Raw genomic sequence first — 18,925 nt, 5'->3', positions numbered from 1 at the left:
TCGTTAAGTGAATATCCATGATGTGACCAATAACTCTAACAACAAAAAGCAAGAGAAAGCTCGTGAATTAAACACCACAATTTCTCTACAAAGCTCAAGCATTTAAATTCAGTTTGTCAAAATTTAAGAACAAGCTCAAAAATCCTTGAATTCGAGCACAAGTCAAGAAAGTCCATCAAATCAACAAATCAAATTTAAATTCAAGATCAAACTTTAAGCTCCTGAATTTATTTTTTGAAAAGACGAATCAGAGGATTTATAAAGATTGTAACACTTACCTATTGAAATCAATAAAACGATTGTTGCAGTATAAAAAAAATACACCATGTGAAACCAAAGAATGCTAAAGTTTAATTAACTATATATCAACAGTGTAAGAAAATTTTTTATTTATAAGATAATCCTTATCCTGTTGTAGTAGGCCATTGTCTTATTTTTAATATCACAAATTTATTTATTTATTTTTAAAAAAGTTACATCACTGGTATCAGGTGATATGATAATATAAAAAAAACATCACACATAATATATAAGTTAAACTCAGGTAGTTATAATTTATAGGAAAAAATATGAGCAGTTGGAAATTTGAACAAGTTCCAAAACATAACAGAAAATGATTTAAGAGTTGTTACATACAAGGGAAGAGTATATAATGAACGCCGATTTCCCATTTGGTCATGAATTCATCTACATTCGTCAAGCAACAAATGGGTTATTACCAAGGTTAGTTTGTGACCAAATGGGTGATTACTACTCCCTCTTTCTTCCTCCATTTTTATTTATCCATTTTTAATTGGCACAAATAATAGAAAACAGTAAATGATATGAATAGTTTTAACATTTGAAAAATACATTAGATAATGAATCGTATTTAAGGCTAAGGATAAAATAAATAAAAATAGATAAATTATCCATTAAATTTTATAAACTAAATAAGTGTTGTTAGATATCCCACAATATAAAAGTGAGCAAATAAAAATATTGAGAGGAATAAGTAACAAATGAGTAAATGGTTGATTACTAAATACTAACAAATGGGTGATTACTAGGTAACAAATGTAGACGAATTTAAATTATGGTGCTAAGAAGGTTTGAGAAATAGAATGAAATAGGCATTTTAATAGGCACATACCTAATGTAGCTAATGATATAGATTAGAGGGTGAGGATGTCACGATCTAAAAACTAAGGGTCATGATGACAATTGTCGCGGCAAGTCTTGACAAGTAAGTCTATCACTCAAATTGATATAACATGAATAAATTAATACCAAAATTCAAGGCAAGACTCCTATAACGAAGTTAAACCACACATATATAGTAAAAACATAAATACATAGTCAAGATACCATACAATACCTCAAAATTTGGTGTCACAGTGTGAGAACTAACTAATACAACTTGAAGTTAAAATACATAGGATATCCAAAAAGGAGCAACTTTGTATCTGAATATAAATAAAGACATAGTCTAGATGAGAAAGGTAGTAGCCAACTCCGGATGCATAGATCAACTGCTACCTCGAATGGGCTTCAAATACTGCCTGAATCAACTGTCTTGAGGCACACTTGCACCTGGATCTACACTGAAAGAACGCAGTAAGGGTGAGTACGCTCAACTTGTACTCAGTAGGTATCATAGGCCGACTAAACGAAACAGAAAATAAAACATACAAAATATATACTATGGGCACGTCACCTTCAATCAGAAATATCCTAAACGATAGTCTACACCATCTCCACAAACAGTTCTACAATATTCACATATGTCACACACAAATACAATAAGAAAACATAATTATATGGATATCACATCTACATGCAATAAGTAAGTAATACACATAGACAAATCTCATCACTACAACAAAATGCATATATAGCTACATAATATATTGTAGCTAAATATGTAAAGTTTCATAGCTAAACACTTTAACCATAATTTTTTTTTCCGTAGCATTCGTGGCAAGAAGCGGCGTAACTAAAAGTAGCTCTTTACTTTTCATGGTTTGTGGCTAAGGACAAATACTTATAGCTATGAAAAAGTTGTGTTGTAGCAGTGATGGTAAAGAAAATCTTGCTACAAAATATATACTTATAGCAAATAATTTTACTCTTTGCCACAACAAATAGAACCTGTAGCAATTTTTTATATTATAGCAACAATATATTCTATTGTGGAAAAAGACTTTGTTATGAAAATTTAAAATTTGTGACTAATTTATATTTTAGTCTCATAATAACAATCCTTATATTTAGCTACGTGTTAGAAAATTCATAACTATAAAATAAAGTATTTGCCACAAATATTTTGTACAAAGCTAAGAATTCATTCACTTTGCCACGAAATACATAAATTATAGTTATTTTTTAATTTGCTACGAAAAATGATTATATATATATATATATATATATATATATATTACAATTATATAAAGCTACAAAAATTTGTTGCTATAAATTGAAGAATATTTTTCATAAATATTATTAATTACAAGAATTTCTATAATATAGATAAATGTTTTTAAAAAATATCAACAGTTTCATTACTACAGATTAAAAAAACTTTTACAAGCTTTGTCAATGAGAAAAGTTACATAATATCGCTACAAATTTGTTACATAATATAGCTATAAATTTATTTTTGAGATTCTAAAGCAATTGTCAAATTACTTATAATTACATGGTACAATTTTGAGAATAGTCACAACATAGAATTCTTTTGAGACGCCATTTTGTATGAGTCCAAAGCAACATAGTCTTCTACTATCTCTTCTTTTGTAGTCTTCAATTGCACCTCAACTTGATCAACATCCCTCTTAATGTATCATTTATCTGCTCTTATTCCATTAGTATGTCTATCAATAATGAAAAAGTATTTTAGCACCAAGAACGTTAATAACAACTAATTATATATGCAAGTGTATGTACATGTAGAACTTCAATGAAAAAAATATATTTCTTAGGTAATTCTTTTACTAAAATTTTTAACAAATACAAATAAGAAAAATGCAAAATAATCAAACAAGTAAACAAACTTGTAGATTTTTTAAACTTTTTAAACACAAAGATATAAACTTTAAATTTCAATACAATAACAAAAACACGTACAACTCCAAATCATGGATAGGTTAATTTCTCTCATGGGGCTTCAATTGACGAGAAGCATAAGCAATCAACCTATCCTCCTACATCAATACAACACCTAACCCAATACCAGAAGTATCACAGAAGACGGTAAAACTCATGTCTTCCTTAGGAAAAGTTAAGATAGGAGCTGCAGTCAACAAATCCTTGAGCTTTTGAAAGCTCGCCTTACAAGTATCAAACTAATGAAAGGAAATCTTCTTGTGAGTAAACTTGGTCAATGAAGCTGCAATAAATGAAAAATCCTCAACAAAATGTCAATAGTAGCCTACTAAACCAACAAAGCTTCAAATTGTAGTAGGAGAAGTAGGCCTAGCCCAATCACAAACCGCTATAATCTTGGCCGGATCAATCATAATACCATCCTTGGTCACCACATGACCCAAGAAAGAGACAAACTCCAACCAAAACTCACACTTGGAGAACTTCTCATACAAATTCTCATTCCTCAATCTCTGAAGCACAATCCACAAATGCTCCTCATGATTGGCCTCACTCTTGGAATAAACAAAGATATCATCTATAAATATAATAATAAAAAAGTCAAGATACAGTCAAGATACAAGATTTATAACTCCATGAAAGTGGATGGGGCATTGGTCAACCCAAAGGACATGATCAAGGACTCATAATGACTGTATCGAGTCTAAAAAACTATCTTTGAAATATCTAAAGCTCTAATCCTCAACTGGTGATACTCAGACCTCAAATCAATCTTTGAAAATACCAAAACACTTTGAAGTTGGTCAAATAAATCATCAACACGAGGGATGAGATACTTATTCTTAATTGTCACTTTGTTCAACCGTTGATAACAAATACACATATGCATAGACCCATCCTTCTTCACAAATAAGACAAGCACATCCCAAGGTGATATACTAGGTCAGATAAATCCTTTATCCAATAACTCCTATAACTGATATTTTAATTATTTTAACTCTGCTGGGGCCATCCTATAAGGAGAAATAGAAATGGGCTTAGTGACCATCTCAACATCAATAACAGATTTGATAATATGATTCAGAGGCATATCAGGAAAATTCATAGGGAAAACATCTACGAATTCACGGACAACTCGAATAGAATCCAAAGAAAGAGGTGAAAAACATTAGTATCACGAATATGAGCCAAATAAGATAAACACCCCCTATCAACCAAGCAGTGAGCTTAAATGAAAGATATAACTCTCTAAGGACCCAAATGAGGTGCACCCTTCCATGCTATACTTGGCACACCCGATGAAGCTAAAGTCACAAACTTAACATAACAATCTAGGACAACATGGTAAAGAGCCAGCCAATCTATACCCAAGATAATGTCGAAATCAACCATATATAAGACAAGCAAATCTACCTAAGTCTCATACCTAGTAAAAGTTACAACACAAGATCAATAGATCCAATCCACTATTAAAGAGTCTTCTGTGGGGGTAGATACACAGATAGGCATGGCAAGAGGCTCACTAGCAAGATCAAAATCTAAAGCAAAATATGCAGACACATAGGAAAAAATTGATCTTGGATCAAATAACACTGATGCAGATAAAAAACAATCAGGGATGATACCTATGATGACGGCATCAGAAACCTCCGACTTCAGCCTAGCAGGTATAACATTACAGTAACCACGTCTACCACCTGATTGGATAGTACCTCGACCACCACCACAAGCACTACTACCCCTACCTTTCACACCCTTATAGAACCTCTACCTCTCACAGACGATATAGGATTAGCTCTGAATACATGGTGGGGATAATCCCTAGCCAAATGGACAATCTCATCACACACATAACAAACCCTGCGACCCGACTCAATAGAAGGAGGTGCGATTGAACTAGGACGACCACCTAAAATTATCAAACTAGAAGACCCACTACCTGAACTCTGCAAGGCTGTCTGTACTGGTCTATCATGGTACCTGTGAAAACCTCTAGAATCTCTACCTCGAGAGATATGACCTATGAACTCATCCTTACGATATTAACTACTCAACCCAATTTGAAGAAAGTTAAGCCATAACCTACCTTGAATATAAAAAATTGAACCGAACAACCTTCTACACGGAGCCTTTTCCTCACGAACGGATTTAGATTTAACTAAAACATACATATTTAGAATCTATGCATTAAAAGAAAACCCACGATACTCATATCACCTATTTTTGAGTCGGATTCAGAAACGAACTCCCGTAACGAGTTTTCAAAAAAGAAGGATAAGATTGAAATTTTTGTCCAACAATATATTTCCCATGATTTGAAAATGAGTTGAAATTCGAGTTTAAAAAATACTATTTTTAGGCCTTCCGGGCCAAAATCCTCAAAGTCGCCTATAAATCTAAGTTTTAACGAATTCTATATGATAGAAATCAAAGAAAAGTAATTAAAATAGGGATTTGGAGCTTATCCAAGCTCACAAATGAAAGAAAGTGCTCAAAAACTCGAATCCCAAGCTCCAAGATTCGAAAATGGTGTAAAAATCTCAAAAAAGGAAAATAAACTCCCCAGGCATCGCCTAAGCGACTATGGAGTCTCTTAAGCTTAACCTTCCTCATCTCTTACGTGACCTGGTTATCGCTTAAGCGACAGGTGTCTGGCGTGCCAGTGTCGCTTAATCGACCAAGCTATCGCGTAAGCGGCTATCGCTCAAGCAAGCCAGATATCGCTTTGGTGACATTTTGGCTTTTAGGCCAAGTCGCTTAAGCGACCAAAGCATCGCTTAAGGGAGTGCACTAGGTGAGTGGTGCATCAGTTGGAGACTTGGAGAATTCAAAGTCTTTGTGAACCTCTTGGGATTCATTTGAAAATTCGAGTACGCAAACGAACTATGCTACCCAACTAATTTCAACACTCTGGACTCATTGGCGATAATAGATTTTCAAAAAAAAAAAATTCATTTGCACAAAATTGACCCCCAAAATTCAATTTCATAACTTTTCGAATCAAGGGTCGAAATGATATATAAAAATTATAAAACTACACCAACCAGGTTACCAACCTAAAATCGAAGTTCCGAATCTGCTGGTGAAGTTCGTTTTGCCATCCGATGCACAAATTATAAATGTTAATCAAAGTCAACTATAATACTTTTCAAGCCACCAAAAATCATAATTCACATCGAAATGTATTGGGAACCATGTCAATTATTCCACACCCTAGAAATACCACAAAACAACCACAAGAGGAATAAAATGATTAAATCACGTAAAATTAAATATTTGACATAAATCATCAAAAAATCAAGTCATTACAGAACAACGGAATGATAGGAGTTAAACTAGTCATTGAAGGATTTACCGTGAACATGATCAGCATATACATACCACAAATGGACTTGGATGAGAACGATACAAAGCAATTTTGGAAGGATTTGTATTAGATTATGAGGAGTATATCGCACACCAAAAAGCTTTTCATAGGATAAAATTTCAATGGTGATATTATGACTACTTCAAGGGGTAATGATGATGTTAATGGAAGTCCGAAGCCGACCATAATTTCAAGTACCACCCAAAAGAAACTATTGACCAAATCAGAAAAATCATGTAAGTGCAAATAATTTACCTTAATATTAACGGACCACCACAAATGTTCGTTTAGGTGTGGACCATTTTTTAAATTATAAATTGTTAGTCCTTAAATGAGGTGTCCTCATATTTTTTTTTGTTATAAACTGTGCATATTCCTACGACGTATACTTCATCCTTTTCTTTCCTCGGTTCTGTCCATGAATTGAACATTAAAAAAATTGAGAATCATGTCTGGAGTTATAAATGGTTTTCTAAAGTACCTTTCTTATCTTTGTCTCTGGCTCTCTGCTAATATTTTGTAAAATTTAAATTCTCTATCAGTATGCTTTGTGCTCTTTCAATTTAACAATAAAATCTCCTACCTGACCAAATCCTCCTTCCATTTCCTTGTTTTTCATTGATATTTGTTTGGTTCTTTTTTCTTAATTGATGATGTTGAGCTGTTTTGTCTTGTTAAAATAAAAAATATATACAATTAAAATTTTCTCTTTGGCATTTTTTGTTTCTACGTAAGTATTAAAAAATACTCAACAGTTATTCGCAAAAGTTAACACACGCATACAAGAAAAATGATCAAGTGCATCTCGTGGGAATGTGCATGATTTACAACCAAAAAAAAAAAAAGAAAAGAAAAAAAAATGAGAACACCTCGTTAATAGATCAGCGATTTTCAATTAAAAAAATGTCCAACACCCAAATGGACCTTTGTGGTGGTGATCCACTAATATTGGGATAAATTATTTGCAGTAACACAATTTATCCGATTTAGAAATATTTCATTTTAAGTGTCTTATTTGAATCTTTTGCTTTAAATTGTGGCCCTTTAGGCTTCGGACTCATGTTCACGGCTGTTTTTCTTTTGGAAAATGAGGGAGGAATTTCGCTTTATTGGACTTTGCAAAAGCTTTTGATTTGATATAACTAATTTGAGTTTTTCAAAGAAGGAGAATCACTTGATGACCTTTTGTAGTACGGTGACTAAGACACAAATGAATTACTAATTTCTTAAAAAGTATACAAGATCTATGTAAGGACTGCAAAGTTATCCTCAATAAGTATCTTACAACCGAACATAAGCGCTAAATAATGAATTTAGAGATTAAGTGGAAGAGAAAGAAGAGGATCTTATACGATCAATCGAGAATCAAGTAGGGTGTCTTGACTAATGCCAAAGGTCAGGAAATAGGGAAAATTTGATAGCAATGGAGGCTAGAGAAAGCAATGAGGATACTAGTTGTATGTAGGATAGAACAACAAAATGCATTAGAAAAATAGTCAGTGTTGGGAGTCTCGAGGGATAACGTTGGTGGGCATCGAAGGGGTTAATGATGAAGGGGAGCAGTCTAAGGAAAAGTGAAAGACAAGAAGACAACTTATATGAATTTGGTATAGAGCATAGACATAGAGGATAGAGGACAAATAGATAGATGCATAACGCGACAAATTAAAAAGAAATTGAAGTAGCAGTTACAACAGTTAAAATGACAACATTCAAATGCTTGTATGAAGAAATTTTGAACAAAAATTTGGATAATAAGTTGTATAAACTGGCCAAAGTGAGAGAGAGGAGGACCCCTAATCTGGACCAAATGATCAAGTGCATTAAAAATAAGAAAGGAAAAGTATTAATAGGAGAGGATATATTAAACGAAGATGGAAAACATAATTCCACAAACTTTTGAATGAAGAGTGGAACAGTAATATTGTGCAATGTGCTTTAGAGAACTATGAGACTAGTCATCGAGATTTTGGTATTGTAGGAATATTAAATTTGAGGAGGTTAAAGAGGTTGTTCGCAAGATGAAAAGAGGGAGAACAACGAACCTGGAGAGATCTTGGCAAAATTTTAGAAAAGTGACGTATAGCATGTATGGAATAGCTAATTGGGTTATTTAATATCATTTTAGAACACCAAAATTCCCAAAGAATGTATGTCGAGTACAATGATACCATTAGGCAAAAATAAGGTTCATATTCAGAATTATATTGCAACAATTATAAATGTAACAAGGAAAAATGGTAGAAATAAGGATGAGGTGGGGTGTGTCTATTGCAAAGAATCAATTTGAATTCATGTAATCTCATAAGGAGATCGATGGAGCAATAGGGAGAGAAGACTTTATATATGGTATTTATTGAGCTAGAAAAAACTTATGATAAAGTTCCTAAAGGGTTTCTTTAGAGGTGTTTGAAGACTAAAAATGTACATGTAGCTTTTATTAGAGAAATTAAGGGCATGTATGATGAAGCCAAGACCTAGTGAGGATAGTGAAAGAAGACTCCGATCACTTGTCAGTAATGATGGAGTTATATTAGAGATTGATTCTAAGCCCATTTTTCTTTGCTTTGGTGATAAATGTACCATATCTAAGAAGAGGTGTCATGATGTATGCTTTTAAAAGATGATAGTGTTGATTGATGATACACGTGACAAAGTTACTGATAAATTAAAGGTTTGAAGGTAGATCTACATCCTGAATTCTGGAGTTTAAAGGGTTCATGCTGAACATGACTAAGACAACATACTTGTGGTGTAAGTTCAGTAGCGTTATCTCACATGACAGATGTGGAAGTGAATATTTAAACACAAGTCATCCCCTAAAAAAGAAAGTTCAAGTACTTAGGGTCAATAATCCATAGAATGAAGAGATTGACGTTAACATTACACATCGTAACAGAGCAAAGTGGATAAAACTAAAGCTCGCATCCTGTATCTTTTGTGATAAGAATATGTCACTGAGCTTTAAAGGTAAATTTTATAAAGTGATGGTCAGGTCAGCTATATGTATAACGTGGAGTGTTGATCGGTCAAAAATCCATATATGTAAAAATGAGAGTAACGAAAATGAGGATATTGAGATAGATGTATGGGTATACTAGGAGTAATAGGATCAAGAATGAAGCTATTCAGAATAAGGTAGAAGTAACCTCCATGATGAACAAGACGAGGGACATGAGGCTGAGATAATTCAGACATGTAAAAATAAGGTGTACATATTTCCTTGTGAGAAGGAATGAGATATTGACTATAGCGGATATAAAGTGAGGTAGAGATAGACTGGAGAGTCTTAGAGGGGGGTTATTAGACTGGACTTGGTTCACGTGCAGCTTACTGGAGACAATGACCCTAAACAGGAAGATATGAATGTCGAGAATTCTGGTAGAAGGTTAGTAGGTCGAGTATTGTCCTGTTCGATTTTAGTATTATTATTACTCTCTTACTTTTTTATTTTTCAATTATATTATCTTATATTTCATTTGCTTCAGTTATCAATTTTTTTAAGTTGCTACTCTGCTCTTTTCTTCATTTTTTATCGTTGTTGCTATATTCGCTTTGCATCCTTCTTGTTTATATGCTCAACTTAAGCTGCGGATATATCAAAAATAGTATCTCTACCTTCACAAGATAGGAATAGAATTGCTTACATCCTTCTTAGATTTCACTTATAAGATTACTCTAAGGACTCGTTTGGCCACTGATAACTCAAGTAATATTTGAGAAAAAATTGGCAAAAATTATTTCGCCATATAATTTGTCATTATATTTGCCAAATAATTCAAATTCCCAAACACTTAAAAGAAAACTAGTTTTGGGCCAAATTCTAGTATTTGAGAATTATTGAAAATTTAAACTTTCCCCCAAATTTTTATATTTTATAAAAATAATCCACCATTTATTAATCTCAGCTAATATCTATTTGCCAACCAACCGCGTTACTAAAATTTGATATTTGACTCAAGTATGTAATAGTGTTGTTGCATAGCACTTGTTAAAAGTAATTTAAATAGAAAAACTGAATGTTCCTTTGTGAATTGAGAAAACTTTGATAGCTCCTACACTTATTTGTGAAATTGTTTATAAGGAAGTTGGAGCTTATAATTTATGAATTTAATTTTTATCATGGAACATGTTTATTATAAAATGATAATATAAAGTTATAGATAATTTTAGTAGTGTTTAGAACTTATGGATATAAATCACATTTCTTTAAAAAGTTAAATATTTTTTCTAAAATTTATGACCAAACACATGATGAAACTTCACCCAAATCTTGATTCAATAATTTACCAAAAATATTTAGAAATTTATGTCCAAATCATAGCTAAATATGTCATTATTATTGTTATTACATTGTCTGAGACATGGATTTGCAATCATAGCACCAATTGTGCGTTGCATTTTGCATCCTTTTTCTTTTTCATGTTCATCCAATTATTAAATAGAAGAGATTCTTAATATTATGATTAATGTCCACAATAAATTCACTTATATTCTTTTACAACTGGTGACTAAGTCTTAGATTTAGCTACATTTTCTTTGAGATCTCTATATTGAAATCCTTTTATTCCCATAGTCTATCAAATGTGTTTAAAGTAAACATAGTAAAAACTTGGATTGTACAATTTCTTTTACTTGCAAACAAATTTTATTTAGACATTCACTCTCACTTCTTTCAGTTGATGAGAATTTGGACACATAATAAAATATTTTCATTAGATATTTTCGATTTACAATTTTGAATTTTTTTTTGCGCATATCCTCAAGCATCTATTAGCTAGGTAATTAAGTATACCACATAAAATATGACATCTACTTTAACTATGCACATCAATTTGATCAATTGCACCGATTTGAGGTTTTACAACTTATTAAGGGTTAGTGCATATAATTAATAAAAGAGATCACATATTTTAAATATTTTTAGCAGTTAACTTATTTATGTAATTGAATATTTGAAAATCCGTGCAAGTTTTTTTCCAAAATTTGAACAAAAAAATGCCTACTACTGCTAGAAAAACGTAATATATGTTCAAATCTACGTTAAATTGAACTAAACGACAGTTGAGTGTATAAATAAAATTTAATGGCAAGTTTAAGACTCTAAGTCAAAGTAATTCATGGCTGTTTTGGAGTAAAAATGCATGTGATGATACTTTTGGCAGATTATAGCCTAAACTTTTCTCAACGAGCACATGCTTAAGCATTAACTCTATAATAATATTAGCATAAATGCTTGAATTCAACTAATATGTCAGAAAAACATTCCTGAATGATGAGTTAGGAAAAAAAAAATCTTGGTAATCTTTTAGATGAAAGTCTCAAATAACTCAATGAAAAAATAAATATGATAAGAATATCAATCTTGCAATTGTTTTATTTTTTTTTCTTTAATCTTTTAATTTGTAGCTAGTTAATTAACTGAGAAATGTCCCTTCAAGAAGTATCTGATTAAAAAAACTCAGTAGGAAAAGTTTAACCCAAAACTCGTGATACAACAATTGAATCAATTATATACATTTCTCACAATGGATCTTTCCCTGGGGAATTTATTTCGTAGTAAACTTTAAAATGTATACTGCATCGGTCTATTTTTACTTGTTCATTATATTAAAAATATAATAGTTATCTAACTTTCCTCATCAAGTTTAGAAGATTAAGGTATAATTTACCATTTTCTGTTTATTTTACCCTCGTTATTAAATTTTACCATATCGATTTCTCAATATTTAGATGACTTGTATTAACATGGGTGATATAATAAAATTATTTAGATAACTTGTATTAATATGAATGATATAGTAAAAATATTTTCTTATTTATAATTTTTTAAATAATGTACCAAGTAAAATATAAACAAATAAAAATAAACCGAAATTATGTATCCACCATTTTTTTCAAGAGAAAATGAAACGGAAATATTACGATCCAAATTAAAGTATGTATGTGAACGTAGAGAAAATACGTTGTCTCTTTTTGGTGGAATATTAATGATTATATTGTTTACTTTTTAATTTTTATGATCCATTGTGTTCAAATTTCAATCATCAGCTAAGAAAAACAAAGCATTGCTTTTGTTGTCTTCACACTAGTGTATTTTTCACGGGCCGACTTGCTAGCTAATACCGCAATATGGATTCCACATATGGCCAAACAATGAAATCCAGCTAGGTTGTGATTTGTAGCATTTGTCAAAATAAAAAAAGGGACTATAGAAAGAGTAGAATTATTGAAACTTTGACGGTACAATTAAACATATTTTTTAAAGAAAAGATTGAAATAAAATTTAATATTTGAAACTAATTACGTAAAAATATACTGTAATTTCCAATAATTATCAATTCAATTTATTTAAAATGTATATGAAAATATTGCAATAAAAATAATATATTTCAACTTTCGAGATCTAAACATCATCATTTAAATTGAGAAAAATAAAATATTACACTATTTTGCATGTGAATTATTGTTTTTTCTAACTTATGTTTACATCTTGATTAGGGACCCCCAATTCTCCCATAAGCCCCGATATTTGAAAATGTAATTAATCTGTGAATTTTAATTTTTTATAGAGTTGCAGTTGGTGTGTTTGGTAGGAAGGTTTTCTAATTTTTTCATGTTTGGTTGATTACAAGGACTTTTTAATTTTCTCATGTTTGGTTGATTTCAATATTTTAAAATATTTTTTAAATGAGTTTATTCTTCTTGAATTTGAGGAAAATCGTTTACCTAGTAAGAAAAACATTTTTCAAACTCTCTTCCAACTTAACCTCTCGATCCTGACCCCCAAGAAATTAGAGACGGATCCAGAATTTTAAGTTTGTGGATTCCTAATAAAATAAGTTTGTGGGTTCCTAATAAAATAAAAAAAATAGTTGTTCCAAAGGGATTCAAACTGGGGTATAAGCATGTGAGGAATTTCTTCAAACCCTTTTTGAACCAATAAGCCAACTAACAACTTTATTTATGGATTCCTCACTTATAATTCTTATATATTTAATATAATTAAAAAGTATACGAAAATGCTTGGGGTTCCCGGGAACCCACATTCATAGTGCTACATCTGCCCCTGCAAGGAACCCAACTCCCAACTTAAACTCACACAACATTATGCACCTACAACTACAAATTCTCAGCTATGAATTTAAAGATCGTGGTTAATACTTGATAGTATTCACAAAAATTAAAATTTTGTGGCTATTTACAATTTTGTAAAATTTCTTAGATACAAAAATTAAATGACAAAGCTAATTCCTCATTCTTTTTTTGTAGTTACTAACTATCGCAGCTATAATTATCCAGATAACTATAAATTTATTACTACAGCAAAACGTCATAGCTAAATAATACGCTGTTGCTATGGTTTTAAATTCACTATAGCAATAGTAATCTTACAGCCACAAAAATTACTTGAAATAAAATATTATAGCTAAATAAATATTTTTAGCTTCAAGTTATAAAAGTTTGTGGCAATGATTACCCAAATAACTACAAATTTGTTGCTACAGTAAAATGTCGTAGTTAAATCGAACATTTTTGTCACGAGTTTAAAGCTATTTTAGCAATAGTACTCTTATAGACACATAGAATTACTTAAAACAAAATTTATAGCTAAATAAATATTTTTGCTTTGAGTTATAAAAATTCATAATAATAATCACGCCAATAGTTATAAATTTGTTGCAGCAGAAAAATATTGTAGCTAAATTGTATATATTTGCCACCAGTATGAAGTTATGTAGCAATAATAATCTTACAGCCAAAACCAAAAGTTGTTTGAAACAAAAAACAATAGATAGATAAGTATTTTTGCTTCAAATTATAAAATTTTGTAACAATAATTACCCAACTAACTACAATTTTGTTGCTACAACAAAACTACATATCTAAATTATACATATTTTTACCACACGTTTAGAGTTATTGTACCAATAGTAATCTTATCACCACAAAAAAATTACTTGAAAAAATATTATACTTAAATAGATATTTTTTGCTTCAAGTTATATAAATTCATGGCAATATCTATCCTAATAGATACAAACTTATTGACAAAATTTTGTAATAAATATAAGTTTTTGTCTTATTATTAGTTTTAGCTTTATATATATAAGAATAACATAAATAATATTTAAGAGATGTGTTTGTCTATATAACAATACATATAAAGAATTTAAAAAAGAAAATTATAAATTATAAATTATTAAATGATCGTATTTAAGAGTTTGATCCAATCTAGTAAAGTAGTAGTTCTTCCTTCATACTTGTTTTATTGAACAAAAACGTCGTAGCAATAATATTTGATTGAAAGTTAATAAAAACTTCACTCGCTTTTATATGAGCATTTAAATGTATGCATAATATGCATATTTCATGTCAATTATTACACAATTTGTATTGCTAAATTATTAATGGATTAACATTTAGTATAAATATTGGCATTATGAAGATCGCATTGTAGTAAATGTTGAATAATAAATTAAAGCTTATAGTATAAGTTAATTTTTTAAACAATAAACACTTATGGAATCGTATTATGATTTAACTACTGACTTGTTTTAACACAAATTATTTGATACCATAACACAAAATCATTATTTATTAATTTGTAATTGATCATTAAGGAATAGTTATGCCACCAAACCAAGAAAGTCTCATAAAAATGAATGAAAGCAGCCATTAATGTTTCATTAAGGTGGACTTTCTGTATTACACCTTTAGGGTGCGATTCTTCTCTGGATTATGTTAATGCAGGATGCTTTGTGTACTCAACTATCATTTTTTTCATTATATTTTCGAAAGTCCTAAATATAAAGTTGATTTGCATTATAAGTACACTAGTAAACTTATTCGCGCTTCGCGCGATTATAAAAGATGGTAAGATTTTTAAAACATGAATATAATAACCATAAAAAACATAACTTAAAAGATTAATGTGGTCATTTCGATTTCAACAAAGTATTACACTATCTATTTATAAAAGAAAAAAAATTATTATTTCCAACAAAGTTATGCATTACTATTTTGAGACAAAAAAAAATAATAAACTTAAGAAAATTAGAAATTCATATAAAATACAAATAAAGAGAGAACACCTGGAAAAAAAGATAATGCAACAACATTTTTACGACTTGAATCATTAAAAAATAGAAGGAAAAAACATGAAACTGATACACAATTTTTCAATTCTTATTGGCATCCAATTTCACAAGCCGATCACCATTCAATAGCATTTATCTTATTTCTTGAGTCAAATTAAAACTTGAATACAATAATCAATGAAAACATAACAACTTAAAAGATTAATTTGATCAGTTTTACAAAATCTTACAATGTCTTTATTTATAGAACTGCAATAACATGCGACTATATTAATTATTTTAGGGGCTATGGTAATAAGAAAATTTTGGGAAAATAAAGAACATGAGATCCTACATTATTTTCATTAAGATTTTTTAATATTCTTCTAATATCCATTATCAAATTATTTTTAAACCATACATGCAATAATATTAATGGTAAAGCAACTCCTTCATGAGCATCGAATACGTATTTACGGTGTTAGTAAACTGAAAGAGTATTTTTCCACAAACACTAAAGTACCTTACTTCTAGTAATTGTCGGTGTCTTCATCGCTAATTTTATCGATAATATATAATTTAACTTCTTCATTTCTTATAATTAACAAAATCGACGACACGTGTAGTCTCATTCACAGACTTCCAAATAAATCAATTAAACTTCAATAGGATTATGATTATTTTTCGTTAATTAAATTTATAACATATATACAAATTTAACATGTTGATATTATTGTAAATCGTCCTAAAGAAAACGATAAATTAATTTAACTTTTTTTAGTTAAACTCTTATTTATTTGATTGGCGTACCATGTATGATACCTTTATATATTGTTTGCTTCATTGAGACTCAATACTATTTATTTACTTTATTTTCTTTCTCGAATATGGTATGGTACTAAATCATCTAGTCATATTACGATCGGTGTTGACGAAGAAAATGTAAATCAAGTGCTTAATGAGTTTGTTGATACAATTTAGTTATGACTAAATTATGTTATTTAAGAAGAAGAAAAAATCAGCTTTTAGGTATTTTCTCTCAAATAGAATAACTATAAACAATTTGATGTTTGTAACTATTCAAATTAAAAGTATTATATTTTATAGTTTACACGTACTATTAATTATGCTATTATTATTATATTGTTTTGATTACATGTTTGAAAGATATAAAATCATATCAATACCTGTGATTTCCACAATATTATATTTGTAATCCGCATTACTGTTGTTATGAAATTAAAATTCTCTACACTCTACTTTATAATAAAAAAGTTTAGCATTTTTTTCTTTTGGTAAGTGAGACGCTCAACATAATTACAATAAATGTATTAAGTTATAAAGTATTGATTTACTAATAGAATTAGATTCACACCTTTTTCGTCAGGTCAGACACATCCATGTATATTGTCAAAGCAGCATAAAAATAATACTTAATTATATATCCAATCAAAGAAGAAGAGATTAATGAAGATGGATGCAATACTAAATCCAAGATGCAATACAGAAGATGGAAACTTCATTAGTGAAAGTTGAATTATCTGCCTTCTTCCTTCATGGCAATGCAGTGGAAAAAAGAAAAAGAAATAGCATATGAAGGAAAATTCATAAAAAGTTTAAATACTTTGAGAAAATTTGATACACGTTTTGCATCCTTTTAATTTTCTTTGTAGTGTATTTATAATTAAGTCTAGTAACTGTTCAATGTGTAACTATTTTTAAAAGAAAAATTCATCTTTTATAAATTTCTAAATATTAAATTTTTATATGTTTCAAATAAGGGAGGATTTAATATATTAAATTTAATTAATTTTAATATTAAAAATAATTAAATAACATAAACTTTAGTAAAGGAAGAGGGATATGGCAGTAGGAGAGGGCAAAAAAGTTCATTTTTTATTTTTTTTTAAAAAGGTAGTACATGGAACATAAACAAAATATCTATCTATCTATCTATCTATATATATATATATATATAATTTAATGATTATGTGGTTGTATCTAATTATAACCAATTTTAATGAGCAAAATTTTTTTTGAAGTAATAATATATTATAGTTCCAACAAATTGATAATTATGATAACTCTAATTAAATATTAAGGATTAATAATTTAATATAATTAAAATATGAGCATATGACAAACTCCTAATATCATAATTCAATATAAGAAACTATAACATGTGTGTTTTAATATATATATATATATATATATATATATATATATATATATATATATATATATATATATGTATGTATGTATGTATGTATGTATGTATGTATGTATGTATGTATGTATGAAGAGCTAATACATCCTGTTCTATTAAATGTATTATTTATATTATAATTCTTTTTTTATAATGTAATTTTTAGCCATGATTATTACTACATTTATTTACATTTAATGTTTAGTATTAAAAAAAGGAAAAGAGAAGAAGATATGTAAACAAGGTCAACTCCAAAAAAATCACAAAACCCAACCTTCAATTCCTTCATTTCTCCAGCCGCACACCCCTTATCCCTTCCCCTTTTCTTCGTTTAAGTTTGATATTGTTTGTTTCAATTTTCTACTACTCTAATATAATTTTTTTTTTTTTGCTCTCTATTATTATCCTGGAATAATTTTACTTTTTTCTTTAAGATATTTTAATTGGGGACATTGAAATAATTTTCTTATTTTTATGTAGATTAATTCACAACGACATAAGGTGACCAATGATGATTATATTTTATATTAAAAATGTAATTACTGATAAGGTGAGTTAGACTTTTGCTTTCTAGATATTTTTTGATTAAAGTTGATAACTTTTTATCATACGCACTACTAGAGTCAGATGCTCATTATTATTACTGTACATATTAATATCAATAGGTTTTGAAAGCTTTGTTAAAAGAAATTTTTTATGTAAATTCTTTGGAGCTTGTAATCCCTTTGAAGATTGTGGAGTTTCATTATTTTACAAAAACTTGATCATACAAGAATGTTAAGGAGATTTTGATAAAGATACTTTAAGTAAAAAATATTACTATACTATCTCTTAAATTAAATTATATATATGATACAATTTTTTTTTTTTTTTTTTTTTGTGTTGATTTACTTTATCGAAAATTTGCAGGCCAACTTGTGAAATTAGAGCAGCTTGAAGACAATGGCATGAGAAAAAGGAGAAGCGTATATAATTTAGGATCTTATGCAAAATATTATTACTGTAATTATTATCATAGAAAAATTATGAATTGTGAATAGTGGAAATATAATTATTTGTGACCTAAATTCTATTTTGAAATTAATTTTGTTTGTCTTAGCTATATTATAGAAATTCTTATGATTAATAATGCTTATAGTAATATTCTTCAGTTTGCAGCAATGAACTTTTATAGGCGTGGCTAAACCT

Source organism: Capsicum annuum, chromosome 1, assembly GCF_002878395.1.
Source record: "Capsicum annuum cultivar UCD-10X-F1 chromosome 1, UCD10Xv1.1, whole genome shotgun sequence".
NCBI classification, from domain to species: Eukaryota; Viridiplantae; Streptophyta; class Magnoliopsida; order Solanales; family Solanaceae; genus Capsicum; species Capsicum annuum.
Note: the sequence above shows the minus strand (reverse complement) of the source record.